Source organism: Schistocerca americana, chromosome 6 (genome assembly GCF_021461395.2).
Source record: "Schistocerca americana isolate TAMUIC-IGC-003095 chromosome 6, iqSchAmer2.1, whole genome shotgun sequence".
NCBI lineage: Eukaryota > Metazoa > Arthropoda > Insecta > Orthoptera > Acrididae > Schistocerca > Schistocerca americana.
Window position 1 is genome coordinate 484,038,640 of NC_060124.1, and position 23,013 is coordinate 484,061,652.

Below are 23,013 nucleotides of genomic sequence, written 5' to 3' on the forward strand. Positions count from 1 at the left end.
TCACACGCACGGCACAGCGGACACACCAGGAACCGCGGTGTTGGCCGTCGAATGGCGCTAGCTGCGCAGCATTTGTGCACCGCCGCCGTCAGTGTCAGCCAGTTTGCCGTGGCATACGGAGCTCCATCGCAGTCTTTAACACTGGTAGCATGCCGCTACAGCGTGGACGTGAACCGTATGTGCAGTTGACGGACTTTGAGCGAGGGCGTATAGTGGGCGTGCGGGAGACCGGGTGGACGTACCGCCGAATTGCTCAACACGTGGGGCGTGAGGTCTCCACAGTACATCGATGTTGTCGCCAGTGGTCGGCGGAAGGTGCACGTGCCCGTCGACCTGGGACCGGACCGCAGCGACGCACGGATGCACGCCAAGACCGTAGGATCCTACGCAGTGCCGTAGGGGACCGCACCGCCACTTCCCAGCAAATTAGGGACACTGTTTCTCCTGGGGTATCGGCGAGGACCATTCGCAACCGTCTTCATGAAGCTGGGCTACGGTCCCGCACACCGTTAGGCCGTCTTCCGCTCACGCCCCAACATCGTGCAGCCCGCCTCCAGTGGTGTCGCGACAGGCGTGAAAGGAGGGACGAATGGAGACGTGTCGTCTTCAGCGATGAGAGTCGCTTCTGCCTTGGTGCCAATGATGGTCGTATGCGTGTTTGGCGCCGTGCAGGTGAGCGCCACAATCAGGACTGCATACGACCGAGGCACACAGGTCCAATACCCGGCATCATGGTGTGGGGAGCGATCTCCTACACTGGCCGTACACCACTGGTGATCGTCGAGGGGACACTGAATAGTGCACGGTACATCCAAACCGTCATCGAACCCATCGTTCTACCATTCCTAGACCGGCAAGGGAACTTGCTGTTCCAACAGGACAATGCACGTCCGCATGTATCCCGTGCCACCCAACGTGCTCTAGAAGGTGTAAGTCAACTACCCTGGCCAGCAAGATCTCCGGATCTGTCCCCCATTGAGCACGTTTGGGACTGGATGAAGCGTCGTCTCACGCGGTCTGCACGTCCAGCATGAACGCTGGTCCAACTGAGGCGCCAGCTGGAAATGGCATGGCAAGCCGTTCCACAGGACTACATCCAGCATCTCTACGATCGTCTCCATGGAAGAATAGCAGCCTGCATTGCTGCGAAAGGTGGATATACACTGTACTAGTGCCGACATTGTGCATGCTCTGTTGCCTGTGTCCATGTGCCTGTGGTTCTGTCAGTGTGATCATGTGATGTATCTGACCCCAGGAATGTGTCAATAAAGTTTCCCCTTCCTGGGACAATGAATTCACGGTGTTCTTATTTCAATTTCCAGGAGTGTATATTACTAAGTCATTCCGTAAAGCATAAATCTATTTTTCTGAGGATATGAAACATCTGAAACCAAGTTCTTTTTCTCGGTTGACATGTTCGTACTGATTCCCTGTGATGTTAATTACTTGTTTATTTACATGTACCTAATTTGTATGATAAAGTTAGTTTAAGCGGTATGTATCCAAAGTTCGGTTGCGCTTGTCACAGGCGTCACTTGTACAGGGTGTTTCAGAAAAACTTTTACAAACTCTGGGGACAGGTTACATCAAAATGGGGAAAAATATCTGCTAGCTTGGACTCTGAAATGCATACTTGAAGAACAATGAGCACTTGTTCAGCTTCGGTACTGTGTAACACATCTCATCTACTGCAGGCTCTATGCTTTTAATATTTTGGGAGGAGGTAGTACGCACCAAAACAAGAAAAAAATGTCTATACCTTACGAGCTATTAGCAATTGTTCAATAGAAGAGATGCTTATTACGGCACAGAAGTTGAAAAAGTGCTCGTAGCGGTTAAAATGTGCACTTTAGAAGGCATGTTTACCAGAGCTTGTTTCCTTGTTTTGATGTAAGGAATCTGTTCCCAAAGTTCGTATACGTATTTTTCAAACTGTATAAATGTAGTTGTTTATCAACAGGCTTTAATTTCAGAGCAAGCAATCAATTCTCAATTACTGATGTATATTCATTGTTCTACTGGAAAACTGCATGTCCCTTTTTGTTATCTACAACCAGTTGGTCTCTGATTAATCATAATTTCATCGAGTTTTACATTAATTCTGTCATCATGCTTAAAATACTAATGAACAGGGCATTAGAGATTTGTACTGTGCAGGGGTGAGAGGATTCCTGCAGTCACTGTGAGAGGAATAGATAGGTAAAGTATGAAACATATTATTGATTGGCGACTCCATAGAGTGATGCGTGCGCAACGACCATTGGATGAATAAAATTAGAAGGAAGGTCAGCTTTGGCCGTAATTTTGATGAGTTATTAACAGCAAAATCGATTTTCGATCACATAATGATAATCTTCAGTGCTTTAGCGCACAAATTAAAGCTCGTAGGCACTGGTGTCTAGTTATTAACAGTAACATAAACTATGAAACGATCACCTTCCTTCTAGTTTTATAAACATATTACTACTCGGTGAAAATAAATGAAAGGGCGGGAGCATGTTGCCAGAGGTCACCCAGTCGTGCACAACCAGTTGGACGTCACATGGGCCAAATTGGGGGCTGTCCGCGGGACACGAGGCAGTTGAAGGAACAGGGAAAACATTGCATGTCAATCAGAGAGTAGTTACGGTGGCTTTCATTACAACATGGCCCGGATACAACATCTGGATGACTTCACACGGTGAAGAGTTGTCGAGAAACTGGAAGAAAGATGATATGTGAGAAGTGTAGTTCAGGAGTTTAGTACTGCTGACAGCATTGTTTCAAGTGCACGGGTAGTCTTCCGAAACATAGGTACTGTTGCTCAAAGTAGAGGAGGTGATCGAGCACGGTCATCTACAGCAGCAAAAGACCGCTACATTGCGCAGCGGGCAAGAAGGGACCCACGTCAAACAGCGGGTACCATTGCATGTACGACTGCAAGGCACGCAAAATCGCGGTGTACAGTGCACGGTGACTGCATGTGTATGGTCTCTTTGCCCGACGACCATTCTAAGATTTTCTCGGATGAGAGTAGATTTGACTTGAGTAGTGATTCTGAACATAATCGTCATATGGTCAGAGGTGGGAACACGTAATGCCTCCAGGAACATTGTCTAATATGATAGTCTTGGTGTCCGGGTATTATTGAGTGGGGAGGCATAATGATGCTTCAGCGTGCTGACTTCTGAATCTTTGAACACGGTACACTCGCCAGTTAATGATATTGTGCACTGTACTCCTTCCACGTAAGGGTCTTTACAGGAGGGCATTCGGTCCTGACTTCACTTGTACGGGTGGCAGTGAATGACCGCATCGGTGAGCGCGTGGGGGGAGCTTTTGGAAGGAGAGACTGGACTGCTCGTTAATCCGACTTAAATCCCGTTCATAGAACACGCGTGGGGTGTACTGGGGAAACATCCACATGTATCAACGAACATTCTGGAAGTCTCAAGCTGCGCTGTTGCAGGAATGGGAAGCCCTACCCCAAGAACTCTTAGAACCTTGCGGCCAGCGTGGGAGCTCGTTGCAGAGTGTGTATTACAGTCCGCGGTGGTCACACGCCCTATTAAGAACGATATCCCACCTTTTTTAATGTCCATGGAACCTTCATAAATCGCAGTGTATTTATTTTATTCGATTATAAGTGTCTTTTCTGTTCGTCTCCTCGAGTAATTCTTTCAATTATCTTCAGTATTAAACTGTAGAAGTTCTTTGTGTATATGGTTCAAGTTTCTTCATACTATGTTAGTTGGCAGCGAGAGATCGTCCACAAGTTTTGCACACCGTTGTAGTTCGAGGCGACACGTGAGCGATATATCGTCAACTTTGCATTGGCCATCACTGTGGACATCAACCAAAAGATGAACGATTCACGCGATGTAAGTGTAATTGCCCGCGATCAAATGTTGCGTAATTACCCAGGTGTTGAAGCTGTTCACGTTTGGGTGATGATTACGTGGGATGGCATGGCACGCAGTCCCTGATACGTCTACCACGTCTATCACTACTCCTCGACACAGGAACAGACTGTCGTACTAGGCGCTGCAGTTATGGACTGTGCGGCTGGTCCCGGCGGAGGTTCGAGTCTTCCCTCGGGCATGGGTGTGTGTGTTTGTCCTTAGGATAATTTAGGTTAAGTAGTGTGTAAGCTTAGGGACTGATGACCTTAGCAGTTAAGTCCCATAAGATTTAACACACATTTTTTTGAACTGTCGTACTGTGTGCATCCGTATGACTAGTCATAGCACCCAACTGACAATCTTAAAACAGGGCGGTCAAAATGAAACTGACCCGAATGCAGTTGACTCACCTTTAGGTAGGCATCTTAACTAACATCATCTGCACTTAGGACGGATAATGTTAGGTTGAGCGACGGTTGTAAACCGTAGTTACGTATTTAATGAATATAATTAGTATTAAAGACACATTTAGTGTTCTTGAAACAACTGGTATGCAGCTATAATTTAAGAGTAGCATCTTTATTTAATGTCTATGAAAATGAAAAAGGATCGAAAGAGACACGAGTGTACGGCTGAGGAGGAAGGCCGTATTTTATGGGACACACACTTTTGTTTCGCTGTACGGAATGCAGCCATTGAGCGGCTACACATCTTTTATGTAAGTTATTCGTGTTTCTGATGCAATAAACTTGTTATTGTTATCACAAATTGAATTTCCTTGCAATATCTCCCACCACGAATGCTCGCAGTGGATAATTATTTTTAATAAGCATTTTTTTTCGGTAATTGCGCTGCGAGAAGCTCATCTTCCGATGCAGCCTCTGGTCGGCCATTACGCGCCGAAGTATTAATTTATTTTTCAAAGTGTTAACAGTAACTGTAACTGCGAGAGATTTCGTTATAAGAACCTTTTTAAATTGCAAAGATAATTAAATTACGTTAAAGTTCATGTTTTTAAATTATACAGATTCCATGAGTTCGCAGTAAGTTTTATCTTGGCCGCTCCACGGCAACAATCGAAATTCTCTCAAGCCTTGCTTTGCAATCCATAAATAGCAATTAACAAAATTACATTCAATTCAGTTAACGGCAACTATATTTTAGTCACCACGTTCAAAATCTGAAGTTGGTACATGAATAACAGCGGCCCTTCAAGAACCCGTTTCATATTTACTTAAGCACGTAAGTAAAGGTGATAAGAAAGACAATATCCCTGAGAGAAAGAATCATGAAACTTCCTGGCAGATTAAAACTGTGTGCCAGACCGAGACTCGAACTCGGGACCTTTACCTTTCGCGGGCAACTGCTTTACCAACGAGGTGCTGGCAGAAGTAAATCTGTGACGACGGGGCGTGAGTCGTGCTTGGGTAGCTCAGTTGTCTGTCGGCTTTCAGCCGTGTTACCGTGCGGACGGGCTCGGCGCGCCGGGCAGTGCTCCGCAGATGATGTTGATTACCCGCTAGCGCGCGGTCGCGTCGTTGTATTGCCGTATAGTACCTGTACCGACCCGACATGGCGTTCTCATATCGAAAAGCTACAATCAAACTAACGTTCAGCGCATCGTACACGAGACCGAAGGCCCAAGAAATTGAACGGTTTCTGCGAGACATCATGCACATCGAACCACAAGAACTGATAGGAATTCATCTGTCTATTGTAACCAGCACAGTGTACCTCAAACTGATTGACGAAGCGGCCTGCGACAGATTACTCCAACGATCTGCAAACGGCTTTCGCTTCTGTCACGCAGACGGTAACGTGAGCGTGGTAGGAGTTGACCATGCTGGTCTGGGGGTGCGTACCGTGCGCATCTTTGAACTACTGTTCGAAGTTCCTGCCAACCTAGTCGTTGATGCGCTGCGGCCATACGGCACAGTTCTGAGCCACACAGAGGAGAAATGGAACACATTCGAAACGTACCCTGTCCCTAACGGGGTACGACAAGTGCGCATAGAACTTAAGAAACACGTTCCATCATATGTTTTCGTTGATGGCTGCCGCGCAATTGTTATATATGATGGACAACCGAGGACCTGCTCGGGCTGCGGCCAAGAGGGCCATGTTAGAACTGAGTGTCTGGAGCGCCGCCTCGTTCAGGTGCCCCGCAACGAACTTCCCCAACGATCCACTATGACCTCTCTCCCGCTAACATATGTGGAGGCGGCACGACATGATGTGATGGATGATCAAAACCTGCTACCTCCTCAAGCCGCTGCCAGCTCCGTTGGAGAGTCAGCTCCGGCGACGACGCCGCAGCCCAGCGGTGCAGAGGTTCCTACAGCCTCTGCCCACCGCAGCGTCGTGGGCACCCAGCCACCGTCACTGTCGGGATCAGACACAGGGGTTCCTAGCGACCGAGACTGTGTCGAGCCCCGCCCTCCAGTGGATGTCCAATCTCGGACCCGAAAGCAAAAATCACCCAAGCGACACAAGAAGAGGCGATTGTCAGCTGAAGAACAGGACAGGGATGTGAAGCCGGCGGAAGACATCGACTTCGTTGACCCGCCCACAATTGCAACGGACGCCAGTGGCATCATTCACCAGAAGGTGCCTGAAGACAAGGAACACTCTCCTAAATGTGGTGGCCCAGAAAACGAGGCGCACTGCGTCGATTCCCAAAATGTGGGCTCCTGTGTAAGCGACCAGCCCCCAATGACATCACAATCGTCTCTTGGTGATTGGGCAGATGATGCACAGCAAACATCGATATCTCCACCAGAGCCCATGGCTGACATTGAGCCCGGAGGGCTCTGCCAGTCAGGGACTCCTACGGCACAGTAATGCACAGCATGCAGATGGATGGCTGTGTGATGTGTGAGATCACTGTGGGATTGCACCGGCACACTGGCTCCGCCACTTGATATGTCTCAGTCATACCGTGTGGGAACAGTCAATGTAAATGGTGTCCACTCCACTGTCAAGACCCGCATGTTACACGACATGATCAGAGCGGCAAACTTGGACATTGCCCTTCTCCAGGAGGTCCGTCCCGAGCTGTGTTTAGACCTATATGGCTACACCACGTACAGCCTACCCGTAGGTGATGGCGCAGGAGGAACGGCCATCCTTCTCCGAGATGGCATAGGCGCGACGGACGCGACGTACTTGCCGAACGGGCGAGGCATCGCACTCACACTTGGCGCAGTCCGCCTCATTAACGTCTGCGCTCCCTCCGGTAATTCGCACCGTGGTGACAGGCATGTCTTCTATTTGGAGGAGGTAGCCCCACTTTTGCAAGGAAATATGGACCATTACATAGCGGGCGGCGATTTTAACAGTGTTCTGCGGCCCGAGGACCAGATACCGCATTACGTCCCATGCCCGGCTCTACAAGCATTGATACGAGACCTCGCGCTCCACGACACATGGCTCTTACATCATGGGACCCAGAGTGGATATACGCACTTTACCAGCCATTCTGCCAGTCGTCTGGACCGGATATACGTCTCGCGTGCTCTCCGCATAGAAACCCGTGATGCAGAACTCTGGCCGACGGCCTTCACGGACCATCTCGCGTACATCTGCACTGTCACCTTGCCCCGACAACTCACAAGACGCAGCAGGGGCCCGTGGACGCTGAATGTCTCCCTCCTTCGCGAGGAAGCGTGTCGGCGAGTTGTCACTGACACGTGGCAACGATGTATCAGGCGCCTGCCTATGTATGCTTCCACGTTGCTGTGGTGACTGGGATGTGTCAAACCTGCACTCCGAAAGACCTTGATGGCCTACGGGCGTGACAGATCGAACTGGCAAAGGGCAACATCGGAATTTTACTATACAGCGTTACGTGAGCTGGCGACGCAACCGCCGTCTCCCGAACGTCAGATGTCCGTACAACGCATCAAAGCTCGTCTACTTCGCATCAGGACAGAGCAGCTAGACGGTGTCCGCATCCGTGCGCGAGTGCAAGACTGTATCCCCAACGAAACAGCGTCAGTGTATCACATTGTGCGCGAGAGGCGCCACCGCAAACGTCAGCTCATTACGTCGGTAAACACGGAGGACGGCGGGCGCGCAGTGACACAAACGGACATCGCGCACACGTTCGCCAGACCCTACGGGACCTTTTACATGGAAGATCCGCGAAATGTACGTGATTATGACGAGCTATTGCACGATTTTACCGCCCCTCGGGACGTGGCACCCGATGATAGTCTGCTGTTGCCCATTACACCCGACGAGCTGACATCGGCCTTGGCACGTGGAGCACCGAACAAGTCGCCTGAACCGGACGGTTTACCCCTGGAATTCTACAGCACTTTTTACCACCTTATGGGTGACAAGTGGCTCCAAATGTTTCAAGACCTGATCCGCCTTGATTTCACTGTCCCCACAGAATTCACAGAAGGCATCTTGATCCCAGTTCCGAAACCGAATGGTGGTTGTAGGTGGCAGGATTTTCGCCCACTCACACTCCTCAACAACGACTACAAGATCTTCGCCCGTATCCTCCGCGCGCGTCTCCACACCGCTATCGGGAAAGCCATCCACACTGATCAGACATGTTTAGGTGGTGTCAGCAACATTCAACCGGCGTTAGGAGCATACCGCGACGTAATTGCTTTAACGGCGGCCTGCAAAATACGAGGCGCCCTTGTCGCCGTAGATTTTGACCACGCATTCGACCGCGTCGACCACGGCTTCTTACGCGCAGTTTTGCAACACATGGGCCTCTCTCCGGAGTCTGCACAGGTGGTCCTTCGACTGGTCCACGGAGCGCGCTCCCGCATGATGGTCAACGGTTATCTGTCTGGTCACATTGTTGTTGGACGGTCAGTGCGACAAGGGTGCCCCCTGTCGGGCACATTATTTGCTGCAGCGCTTGAACCAGCTTTACATGGTCTACGGCAGTGATTAACTGGTATCTCCTTGCGGGACGTGGCCTTTTGTTGTGGTGCATTCGCCGATGACGTGGTGTTCCTGGCCAGATCAGAGGATGAAATGCATATGGCGCTACAGTGGCTACGCCATTACGGGGCGGTCGCTGGGAGCGTCATCAACGTGAAGAAGACAAAATACATGGATGTCGGAGGGGGGATTTCCCGCACAACGGCGGTGCCCTTTGACAAGGTGCCCGTACTCAAGTGTTTAGGAGTGCAATTCTATAGCAATGTCCGCCGCACGGCGGCGACTACGTACCGCCGGCTCCTACACCAGACACGTGCTCTGCTGCAGGACAACAAACTGCGTCGCTTGGATATTCTCCTCAGAACACGTTATGTCAACACCTATCTTGTCTCAAAACTGAACTATTTTGCGCATATCCTTCTCTTGACGGCTACGATGGCCGACAGATTTCAAGCAGCATATGGACATTTCGTAATCACCGGTCTGGTTTTTAAAGTCCGATACGCCACCCTGACACTGCCGCAGCGGGCGGGCGGTATCGGTTTAATTCACATATATAACCGTGCGCGATCGCTTTATCTCAACACTATGCGTCGCACGTGGACCTCTGCCCACGCCACTCTGACGGGCAACCTGATAGCGGAAGTGGCACCCCACTCTCTGCATCCCCCGGTTTCTGTAGGACACATTTCACCGGCACTCACCCACATCAGAGAGTTTTTTATTGACTTCAGCTACTTACGGTCAGAACTTCCGACGACACTGAAGCCCAGCACAAAAGACTATTATCGCCTCTATCAACAGCGGCAACCTGTAAATACGGTCACCCGCAGACATCCTGAAGTTGCCTGGAACACGGTGTGGCGAGCGGTACACACGCCTTTTCTACCTAAGACGGTGCGTTCATTGTGGTACGTGGTTGTGAAAGGGAAGTTCGCTACTCGTCAGAGGCTACATTCCATACATCTGACGGACGACCCCTTGTGTCCGACATGCTCCGTCGCTGACTCGGATGCACACCGTCTGACGTGTGACGCGACCAGCGAGTGCTGGCTACTGACGCAGCGCATGCTGGCATTACTCTTGCGGCGATTGCCGGAGTCTATCTCCCCTGATGACGTATTGTGCCCCGACGGCGTATACTTTCCATCAACCAGAACGAACGCCGTTAATTGGCTAAAAGGCATGGCCGTTTACTACATATTTTGCGATGCTCCCAAAGGCACACTCGACTTTAGGTCCCTATTGATGACGACACATGCAGCTTTCAGCCGCCACCCGAAGTACAGAACTCGTTTCGCAAATTATTTAGGTTCATTATTAGAGGAGCCTCCTGCTCACTGGGGTGTTCCGGGTATGAGACGCTGAAAATGAAGAAGAATCCTGGAGCATATTGATCCTCTACGGACGGAATAGGGGGGAACCCCTCCCAACAGACGAGAAGACGACTCGGACGCTCGGCTACGGCAGTTGTAGGATCTTTCTTTGTAATGAAACAAAAATAAATCTATAATACAAAAAAATGATATAAAAATTAAAGAAATAAATAAATAAAACAACATCGACAAACCCACTGTATCCTCTTCCTGATCCTTCGATCCTCGAAATCGAACACGTTGCTTGGGCGTGGCGGAGGGATGGCCAGGCTTCGGGTGTCGACCCCTGCCCTACCCGTCGTCCTGCTCCTGCAGCGGTTCATTAGATTAAAAAAAAAAAAAAAGTTGGTAGAGCACTTGCCCGCGAAAGGTAAAGGTCCCGAGTTCGAGTCTCGGTCTAGCACACAGTTTTAATCTGCCAGGAAGTTTCATATCAGCGCACACTCCGCTGCAGAGTGGAAATCTCATTCTAAGTAGTCACTTTCACAGACTTCAAGAAGGGCTACGACTCTGTTGACAAACACTATTCCACATACGTTATGAATCAGGGATAGATGAAAACACCAGAAGACTTGTTGAACAAACGCTCACAGATACATCAAGAATTAAGTTTCAAGGCGAAATTTCTGAACCATTCAAAATCAAAACAGGAGTTCGACAAGGAGACGGACTGTCCCCAATTTTCTGTAACTTGGTTCTAGATAAAGTAGTAAAAACATGGGAAAACACATTAAAAAACAGAGGCACAAAGGGTATAAGCATGGGCCAAGGAAAGAACAAATTTGAAGTAAAATGTTTAGACTTTGCGGATAATATGGCATTGATAACTGAAAACCGAACAGACGCAACAGTTATGCTTGATATGTTACACGAGATTGCTGAAAAGACTGGGCTAAAAATATCCTACGAAAAAACCGAGTATATAGAACACAAACATAATACAGAAAAGTTTATGAAAACAAAGTATGGAAAAATTAAAAGAGTTGATAGATTCAAATACCTGGGGGAGTGGATCCAAGCCAATGGACTGGATAACACAACAAATAAAGAAAGAATAAAAAAGTTGGAATTTGCATATAAATTAACACAAAACTACTACAATAAGAAATCAATATCCATACAAGCAAAGATTAAACATTATAATTCAGTTATTAGGACACAAGCAACATATGGATCAGAGTGCCTAACATTGAATAAGAAAGGCGAATTAAGAGACCTAGAAAAAAGAGAGAGAAAAATATTAAGAAAAATTCTAGGTCCTGAGAAAAACAAGGAAAATAGGTGGATTAAAAGGAGAAATGAAGACCTATACAAAAATACAGAAAAGATCACAGATACAATGAGGAAGAGACGGCTAAAATTTTATGGACATTTAAAAAGAATGGAAGAAACACGGATTACAAAGAAAATTTTTAATTACGTTAGTAAGCTGAAAAACACTGTAGGATGGATAGAAGCAGTAAAGAAAGACGCCAACAAAATAGGTGTTACAGAAGAAATAATACGTGACAGGAATAACTTTAGGCCACTTATAGAAAACGCAAACTATGAAGAAGATGCGCCAAAACCTCGACCCAAGAGAGTGTGGACAGATGAGCAGAGACGAGCAGTTGGCGAGAAAATGATGAAGTACTGGAAAGAACGGAAGAAAAAGAAACACCATAAGTCTTAAGTTGTATGCGGTCCATAGCTGGCCAAATTCATAATTTAAAATATATATATATATATATATATATATATATATATATATATATATATATATATAAGTAATTTCTTTTGTATATGACGTAACAAATGCCACCGAGGTCACAGTTGCTTATCTTAAGGTGAATAAAATATTTTCTGGGCGAAGTTTATTTTGCCCATCTTGTATAGCTTAAGCTAAAGATGCACCGTTTCGTCGATCATGAAGTGTAGGATAATATTCTAAGGACCACGCAACAGACTCGAGCACCCCTGTGTGACAGATCAGGTTACATAGCGTTAATCTGTGCTCCATTGAAACAGATGTGGGCAGCTCAGACAAGCTACGAATAACTGTAGTGAGCTCTTGGCTGTAATAGGGCATTAATGAATCAGGATGGGTCACCATCTCCTTCGGTGTCTTGCGAAGATCATCTGTGTTGTGTCTCTACGTCAGTAGACCAAACGAGTGTGCTACTTCCTGCCATGTCAGAGTCTAGTGCGAATTCACATCATTGGCGTTCCTGTACTATAATAAAATTACTGAAATGTCCACTTATATATTATATTGAAAGTCTGTCGTAATCACCTACTCATTATTCCTGAGATTTCTACAACTAAAAAGCTGTCCGCTCTAGCTGGTGTTTCCACTTCTCCGCTGATTACGGAAAACTGCAATTCGTTGTATGTCCTAACAACTATATTTGTCGTATGTTATATGCTGTGGGCAACAGATATGGACTGACCTTCCAAATTTTTGACTTTTTTACAGTCATTATGTTATGTTCAGCTCACATCGACTCAAATCCACACTGCCTAAGACTTTACGCTATTAATTCTGAGGAGAGCTCGTGTCATAACGCTGATCAAGGTTTTTCTGTGGTTCTCCTGATCGCATCAGGTGTATTGAGGCATGAGTTATTTCGCCAGTCCACCGTCAATTTCCTCCTCAACCAGTGTCCAGCCAAAAATCAGCTAGTGCTGCATCTGCAGCTATCGCCACCACGACGGTACACACAAAATGCTCTCTTGAAGTTTCTTTATGAGAGCTGAGACTTTTGAGCACTAAATGGTGAGTCAGACGCATTTCTTTGGAAACTCCACGACTACCGTGAGAGTAATTCACAGACTATATCTACATCTACATCCATACTCCGCAAGGCAAAATGTTGCAGATGAGATTAGGAGGGACACTTGCCGAATTTTAACCGAGCCCCGACAAAAAAGTTTCACTTCAGCAGAAAGTAAGGCTCTGTGAGATATGACAGCAGGCAAAGGACTAGTTATTTTACATGCCAATAAGGGAGAAGCCACCGCCGTTCTCTCACGAGCTGAATACAACAGTAAGATAGAGGCGCTTCTCGACAATCCTGCCTATCGCAAGCTAGGAGAGGATCCGAATGGCAAGATTCAGAAAAAAAGCATTAGATCTTCACAAGAAGAGTTCTGTTCAGACTAAAGTCATTAAGGGCCTGCGTCAACAGGTTCCACTCCTCCCAAGACTGTACACCCAAGATACATAAGGATGGGACCGCTCTTCAGCCAATAGCAAGAAACATTGGAGCCCCTACCTGTTTCCTGGCTAAATATCTTACTTCTCTGTTGGGACCTAGTGTAGGAAAATGCGACTATCATATACGGAATTCAGAGCACTTCATAGGACGCCAGAAGACACTTAAGCTACAACTGTTTAGATTAGCTGTGACGTTGCAAATTTATGAAAGTACCTCTGCAGGACTCATTAGAGCATACTAACAGCAAGTTTAAACATGGGCTTACCTCAATTTATTTCTTATCCAATAACAACTGTTTTGAACAAGTGGACAGTGTCGCTGTGGGAAGTCCTCTTTCCGCCACAGTGGCCAAATATTCTATGGAAGACGTTGAGGAAAAAGCACTGCAGACGGCGAGCCTCCAACCTTCCTGCTTCTGGCAGTGTGTAGACGGCAGATATGTGGTCTGGCCACACGGAAGAGAGATTTCGCCCATGTTTCTCCAGCATTAGAACTCGCTCCATCTGAACATACAGCTCATCATGGAGGTGGAAAAAATTGCATCTTATCGTGGATGCCATGGACAGAAGAAAGGTCGACGATACACTGGAACATAGCGGCTACTGCAAACCAACTCATACAGAGCTATATTTGCAGGCCACAAACTGATATCATCCTACCCACCAGGGAAGCCGAGAGCACTAATGCGCTGCTTCTTGGACTTTGGTAGGCGCGCCAGCCCCAGATCGAATCAGCCGGGTGGGTTAACGACGAGGGCCAGTATGCCAGTGACCCTGGATGTGGTTTTCAGGCAGTTTTCCACATCCTGCTAGGTGAATACCGGGCTGGTCCCCAGTTTCACCTCAGTTACATGATTCGCACTATTTCATGGCTTACCCTAGCTGCAGACAGCTACACTGATTCCACCCTGTGGGGGTTCGGGATGACGGCAGGAAGGGCATCTACACACCCTCTGCAACTCCGTAATAACATGGTCGACCCCACGTTGAAGCGAGACAAAGGACGACAGGAAAGAAAGTTGACATCATGTTGCGAAGTGCTGTAGTGTCATACACTCTTTGGTACATAGAACACATGTGGTCTCTGGTACTGAGACACTGCCTGATGAACTAGAACACCTAAAAACAGTGTTCAGACAGAGCGGTTGTTCTGACAGACATGCCGTGCATTCAGTTCTAAGCAAGTTCAAAATAGGGATGTGAATGAAGATGCGAAAGCACTCATTGCAATAGCGTTCTTGCAGTATTTTGGCAACATGTCTTCAAGAACAGAAAGAATCCTCAAGGGACACAAGAGTACGTGTATTTTTAGGCCGCCATAAAAATTAAGGAATTTGTTGTGTTTGGTTCAAATGGCTCTGAGCACTATGGGACTTAACTTCTGAGGTCATCAGTCCCCTAGAACTTAGAACCACTTAAACCTAACCAACCTAAGGACATCACACAATTCCATGAGCGAGGCAGGATTCGAACCTGCGACCGTAGCGGTCGCGCGGCTCCAGACTGAAGAGCCTAGAACCGCTCGGCCACTCCGGCCGGCTGTTGTGTTTGGTCAGAGACGATATTGGCCTTAGGAAAAGTGGTGTGTATAAGGATTCCATGTCAGTGAGGGATATCTAATACCGGATAGACATTCTGAACGGTGCAAGACCATTATGCTGAATACCATCGTCATGAACTCCTGGGCCAGCCCGATAAAACAGCGGTAGCGTAACATTGCCTGGACAAAGGGCGAAGTTTTATCCCCAGCGTCTTCTTTCTGGGACTGCATTCTTAGGGAGGCCTAAGATATTCGTACGGCTGACAATGTTATCAACTGGGATGCAGACGGATGGTGGACAAATATAGTGCAGTGCGAACAGGTACAGTGCAGTGTTACGTTTGTGACGAATGGGGATGTATGGGGTTATGAGAAAAGGGAGAGGGTGAATCTCAGTGCAGACGCATAGTCTGCTCCTCTCGAATAACATCAAGAGGGCCGAATGTAACATCCCCATCCGACGGACGGGACACCATCAACAATGTCACATGGCCTCACTTCATGAGACATTGCGGAGAGTTTTGCAATTTATTTCAGGACACTGGTTCAAAAACTGGTAACCAGGAACATTATAAAAAATGGTTCAAATGGCTCTGAGCACTATGGGACTCAACTGCTGGGGTCATAAGTCCCCTAGAACTTAGAACTACTTAAACCTAACTAACCTAAGGACAGCACACAACACCCAGCCATCACGAGGCAGAGAAAATCCCTGACCCCGCCGGGAATCGAACCCGGGAACCCGGGCGTGGGAAGCGAGAACGCTACCGCACGACCACGAGATGCGGGCAGGAACATTATACCACAAACTCTCCTACCCATGCTGGCCAAATGTAAGCTCAAAAGTGGCTCTGAGCATTATGGGACATAACATCTGAGGACATCAGTCCCCTGGAACTTAGAACTACTTAAACCTAACTAACCTAAGGACATCACACAATTCCATGAGCGAGGCAGGATTCGAACCTGCGACCGTAGCGGTCGCATGTTTCGAGACTGAAGCGCCTAGAACCGCTCGGTCACAGCGGACGTCCAAATGCTAGCAATGAAAAATTTCATCCACCACCAGGATTCGAACCGGCCTACTTCGAGCGCCACCACACAGGTCCGCGTTAGCGATGTCGGCTGAGGAGGCGGGTGTGTGATTCGTCATTGACAAGCGAGAGCTTCGGCCCATTTACGTTGTCGTCTATTAAGAAAACAATTCCCTACATACATGGTCTCGTAAAAAGCCCACATTAAAAATTTCTCATATAGAGGCGCCATCTGTAGAAATTAATGAAGTTGCATTTATAAACAAATAGGCCAATACCTGAACCACTACTTTGTTTTCGTTAAAAATGTTCGAGTTTCGAAGAGTGTGGAGGGAAATCGGCCATATCGTTTCGATGGAACCATCGTGGCATTGGCCCTACGTGATCTAGGGAAGCTGCAAGAAACCTAATTCTAGATGGTGGACGGATATTTGAACCACCATACACCCGATTACGAATCCATTCCTTCTAAAGAAACCTCTTTCAGGGTGGATGCTACTAGTAATTCTGTCTTCCGAACTATAATAATATGAAACCATTTATAGGAACGATAATCGTACCAGGATCGCTGCCTTTCTTGAAGCGCAATCATTTCCCGTGAAAGTCAAAAGTAAGGGTGCGATCCCGGTCCATAATACAGATCGAAGCTTTCAGTAATTTTAATTAAAGCACACTCCGTGCTGCAAGACAAACGATTATCTTTCTTTCCAGGTACGTTCAGGAATTGGAGAACGTAATGAGCCAGCCACTGTACATTCTGCTCTCCACGAACATGATGAACATGTGTTTACATATGTTCACGTTTATAATGGTAAGCCTGACATTCAAAAATGTGTTACTTCTTGTAAGTCAGAGTTTGAACTGTATGAGACTGGATCTAAGTGTAGTGTTTTAAATAACTGCGTGTGTAACATAAGGAAACACTGTACACTGTGTAAGGTTTGGCATTAACAGACTATGAAACGATGTAATCATTTAAGACCGTGCAAAAAAATAACAATAACGATGTCTACTCATATATTTTCAGCTAGCCTTGTGTAGTCCTCAGGATTAGCACTGTGCTTCTGAAACACTTTAGGTACTTTGGTGGTGTAGCCATCCCGCCACTGAGCATGTTAACCATATCGTTCAGTCAAAAAAGATGCAGTCTTACAGACTGAAATGCTATTATTAATGGTGATATTTAGCATTTTCTCGTACCTAATAGGCACCTAGCGTTGGAACTTATAACAAAGATTTGAAAATTTTCGTCCTCCAGTAACTTACCGATGGAATGCGAAGTGCTCTCGAATGAAGCACATGGCGTATTATACAGTCAGAAGGAACTGAAAGAATTTACTTGCATTAACCCCGCCAAATTTTCGACAAAGAAGACAAGCTACTAAACAAATAAAAGGTAGATTTCATTAGCTTTACGATAAAAAAGTAAGTTTTATTTACTATGAATTTAAATGTTATACCTTGTATCTAGAAAACAATTCGAGATAAAATAAGAAAAATCTTCCTTTAAAAACAGTTACAGAACCTCCAGTCTATAAATTCATAACAGTTTGAGAGTATCTTTCAGCTCGAAAAACTGCTGCAACAACCACAATTAAACTTTGGGGAAGGGCACCGTATCGTATGGAGGAAACGGGTCTCAAATTCGTCAGGAATTTACGTAGTTTCCAAAACAGTAATGAAATCCCTTGGAAGAAGTTTTGTCCTCATCCTGCAGTAGAAACTCATGTATTGGAAATAATATTTCAGTGGTTCTTACGATGAAAGTAATAAACTAATCTTTTCGACAGACGATACGAAAATCAGTGCACAGTAAAACTCCGGTTTAACCGCAACTATCCATAAGTTTACTATGTTAGTCCCATTCTTTATTTGTTGATCTGCATTCTCCAACGTTTATCATTAAAAATTTATCAGCCTTTAGTACACCATAACTATATTTTATCACATAGTATAAAATTATAAAGCAATTAGAAGTTTGGGTCTGTTACTATAAGCTAAATGCGAGATCCTCTTTCTCCCATTGCTCCATTCCTTGTTTCCTGTTTTTGTTCGAAGCTCCTGCAGAAAGACATCGAACGCAGCTCTATGGTGAAGATGATGTTTACCTTCCCGGCGTATCTCTATCAGACGGGGACCTACTGCATCTTCGGACAGGCGATAATTGACCAGGTTAGTTCTACACAAAGTTCATTAATTGCCCTGATGTTACTCTGACCCAGTTCCGCCGGCGCTGTTGTTCTAGCTTGCTGTTAGGATTTAATTAACGAACTTCCTCCTCCCAGTTGTGTGGACGTCTATACGTTTTAACGGTTGATGATCTGCTGGGAAGATTCGTCCATAACGGCTTTGGCAGTGATTTGAAGTTGTGGCAGACAAACGAGTTAAGTTTATAAATGAGTACTGCAAATTATGTGAGCTTTGGAAGTCAGATCTGGAACCTTTTTTCCCACCAACTTGTCGTTTTCTAAAGTTGTGTCCTCAGCGCAGAAGACAGCTCGTAGATCGTGGGATCTTCTTCGGCGAAGGCTGCTGTACTGTCAACTTGAACCCGTGATTGTGCTTTTTATGGGATGCCACTTGCCCAGGCTAGTCTCCGTATCTACAGAGGGCAAGATCTGTAGGACTGAAAATGGTGGTAGGCGACACTTCTCATTAATGTATCCCGTTTGGTTATGTTTTAAATAATTGCACATTTTACACTATCTTTTACAACACTTGACACAGCTTTCTTAATAGTATGGTAACTTTTCTGACAACTTCCGATATAGAGTACGACATGTCCGTCCCTCCAGAACGACCGAAGCAGTCACGCTTCCGTCCCTCTTGAACGCCCGAAACAGAGTGACTAGCGCAACCAAAGTACTTCGCCCAACAGGCTCGCCAAAGCGACCGGAAGGTGTCCGAAGCATTTCAGTTGCAATATCGTTACTCTTATGTTTTTCAAAACCAGTGAAATTTAATAAACAAAAACGATAGACTCGTAGGGTAACCATGAGAGCTTGTCATAAAAAACTGGGTTAAATACAATGAAAGGTATAAAAATAATTATTAAGAGAATGTGCCGACCATCGGACTCTCCCACGGAACTGGTACATACTGTACCATCTGTCGTTTGTACCTCACCCCACTTTTGTACCATATGCTACTCCACGTGTGTCAAGCTGCATCAAGCCAAGCTTCTAGCAAAATAAAATACTGGCCTCCATAACCAGGAATATCACAGTAGTTGTTGTTGTGGTCTTCAGTGCTGAGACTGGTTTGATGCAGCTCTCCTTGATACACTATCCTGTGCAAGCTTATTCATCTCCCAGTACCTACTGCAACCTACATCCTTCTGAATCTGCTTAGTGTATTCATCTCTTGGTCTCCCTCTACGATTTTTACCCTCCACGCTGCCCTCTAATACTAAATTGGTGATCCCTTGATGCCTCAGAACATGTCCTACCAACCGATCCCTTCTTCTGGTCAAGTTGTGCTACAAACCTCTCTTCTCCCCAATCCTATTCAATACTTTCTCATTAGTTATGTGATCTACCCACCTAATCTTCAGCATTCTTCTGTAGCACCACATTTCGAAAGCTTCTATTCTCTTCTTGTCCAAACTATTTAACGTCCATGTTTCGCTTCCATACATGGCTACACTCCATACAAATACTTTCAGAAATGACTTCCTGACACTTAAATCTATACTCGATGTTAACAAATTTCTCTTCTTCAGAAACGCTTTCCTTGCCATTGCCAGTCTACAATTTATATCCTCTCTACTTCGACCATCATCAGTTATTTTGCTCCCCAAATAGCAAAACTCCTTTACTACTTTAAGTGTCTCATTTCCTAATCTAATTCCCGCAGCATCACCCGACTTAATTGGACTACATTCCATTATCCTCGTTTTGCTTTTGTTGATGTTCATCTTATATCCTCCTTTCAAGACACTGTCCATTCCGTTCAACTGCTCTTCCAAGTCCTTTGCTGTCTCTGACAGAATTACAATGCCATCGGTGAACCTCAAAGTTTTTATTTCTTCTCCATGGATTTTAATACCTACTCCAAACTTTTCTTTTGTTTCCTTTACTGTTTGCTCAATATACAGATTGAATAACATCGGGGAGGGGATACAACGCTGTCTTACTCCCTTCCCAACAACTGCTTCCCTTTCATGTCCCTCGACTCTTATAACTGCTCAAATGGCTCTGAGCACTATGGGACTCAACTGCTGTGGTCATCAGTCCCCTAGAACTTAGAACTACTTAAACCTAACTAACCTAAGGACATCACACACATCCATGCCCGAGGCAGGATTCGAATCTGCGACCGTAGCAGTCGCACGGTTCCGGACTGCGCGCCTAGAACAGCGAGACCACCGCGGCCGGCTCTTATAACTGCCATTTGGTTTCTGTACAAATTGTAAATAGCCTTTCGCTCCCTGTATTTTACCCCTGCCACCTTCAGAATCTGAAAGAGAGTATTCCAGTCAACATTGTCAAAAGCTTTCTCTAAGTCTACAAATGCTAGAAACGTAGGTTTGCCTTTCCTTAATCTTTCTTCTAAGATAAGTCGTAAGGTCAGTATTGCCTCACGTGTTCCAGTATTTCTACGGAATCCAAACTGGTCTTCCCCGAGGTCGGCTTCTACTAGTTTTTCCATTCGTCTGTAAAGAATTCGTGTAAGTATTTTGCAGCTGTGGCTTATTAAACTGACTGTTCGGTAATTTTCACATCAGTCAACACCTGCTTTCTTTGGGATTGGAATTATATCACAGTAGCCTAGAAGATTATTTAACAATCGAGGGAAATTTTACGAGATTGAAAACAAAAACGATCGGAAATAAAATTTGAATGGAACAGTACGGGCTTCTTTTGATAATGATGACAAAAGAATGCAGATATTTTACAACGAACAAATCATTGCATTTTTCAAAATAATCTCCGTTCGAGGGTAAAGAACAGGTCCACAGAGCTTATGATTCATTTCATCCTGTAGGAAAACAGCTTTCATCAGTGTCTTCAAAATAATTTGTAAAGACAAAACTCTCCAAATTTTCAACTCGGAGTGTAGGAAGACGAAACTTTGAGTTAAATTTGCAGAACAGAGTGGGTGATGAATCAGTTTTATTCTGGTGATTAAAATTCTTCTGGGTATTATGCAGCGTCATTGCTAAAAACTAACAACAATAATAAACTAACACCGACGTTCTGCCGAATTGCAACGGCCTTCCTCAGGGCACGACTGGTTTTGCATGGGGATAGGTGCTTCTATTTATTACAGACTATCGATGTCTGATGTCACCGTTGTAAAATCGGCGATAGCGGAACACCACCGTGACTGTGGACAACTATCAGGTTACAGGAAGCCCGAGTACTAGCGAAAGAATCGTGGATGTGAGAACGCAAAATACGGGAGGCGATCACAATTATTAAGCAGCCTGACAACATCAACAGAGAAGATGGCTACAAACTCCCGGCATCCTGGCTGCTGGCAATCCCAGTTCAACGGGCCGCGAGCGGTCGCTGGGCAGAAGCTACACGGGACACGGACGTATCTGCACAAACAGCTGTAGAGCAACTGTCAGTCCACTTCCGCGCACACCAGGGGGAAAACTTGCCGACCAGAAGCCGAACGCTGATTGGCGGAGAGCTACCAATCGTCGACGACATGGACATCCACGAATAGCCTCTTTCCTTCCATCTTCCCTTACGTCATGACTGGCCAATCATATTAGAGGGCGAATTAAAAGTTTTACCACAGTGACGTCAGACATCGATAGTCTGTAGTAAATAGAAACACCTATCCTCATGCAAAACCAGTCGCGCCCTGAGGAAGGCCGTTGCAATTCGGCCGAAACGTCGGTTTTAGTTTATTATTATTGTTAGTTTTTAGCAATGATGCGGCATAATACCCAGAAGAATTTTAACCACTATGACACCGGCCGCGGAAGCCTACATTCTTATATGTTTTATTCTAGTTTGTACACTTCATCCATAATAATTGTCAGACTTGGGGCGCTTTTTGACCATGGTGAGAGAGCACTGTTTTGTGGGCCAGTCTAGGTTATTTTTCGTCAAACAGGAGTTACGAGTTATTCAGCAACGAATCTCAATGAATCGCAAGACTCTACCACTTTCAAAGTAGCTCATTATTTTAAACGACTGCGATCCCTACAAAACGATGGCCATCATCATACCAGCTCAGATAATTGTTTTGACCATATTCGGCACACTATCAATGCACCAAGTTTTTACTGCTACTTCAGTTATGATTTATGATGATGGATCCACGTTTAATCCATAGCCGTATCGTTGCTCTGCGCAGTCTTTTAGTCTTTAGCATTTCCCCGTGTTATCGGCAAAATCGTACTTGTCATAAAATCGGGAGTTTTGTACATGATGCTGGGCTGTTTCTGTGTCGAATGACCAGGCGATACTGCCGGGTATAACCTGTTGCATTGATAGATGAGGTGGCCAATAAATACCATGAGACATCTACAAAATGAACACATTAATACGTTTATTTACAACAAGTGCACTTAATTTTTGAGCTATACATAATTTTCTATTGCTGTTGGTTCTTGCGGTTGCGACAAGCTACAGTGATAGTAATGCCATTAATAGAACCAAATAGTCTTGAACGCTGATATAAATGGTCCAGACAAAGAGGATGGCAAGATGGCGGCGAGTGAGTGACATGCGTTAGTTTGGCTCACAAGTTTACCTGAATTTTCGAGGTGTTACAAAGCAGTTAGGCTGCTCTCGGTAGAAGTGGAATCACGTGATCAGTGCTTATGTAACATTAACATTTTGTTTTGAGAACCTGTAACCGTAATTGCATTTAAAACGGATGACCGTCGAATAACGCGCAGCATCGTCAACGGTCAGTTTGGAGAGAGTGCTGGGGTCGAGCCGACACCAGGATCCACGGCTGCACCTCCCCTCAGCCCCAACATTGCCGCGCTCATGAAGGCTGCGGAGGTAAATGGGAGCGAGATCCGTCTTCTGAACAAATTTCTTTAAAGGAACTGAGGGTAAGATTCTCGAACACAAATTGACAGAGAAGTCTGAAGAACCTGAACTCTACC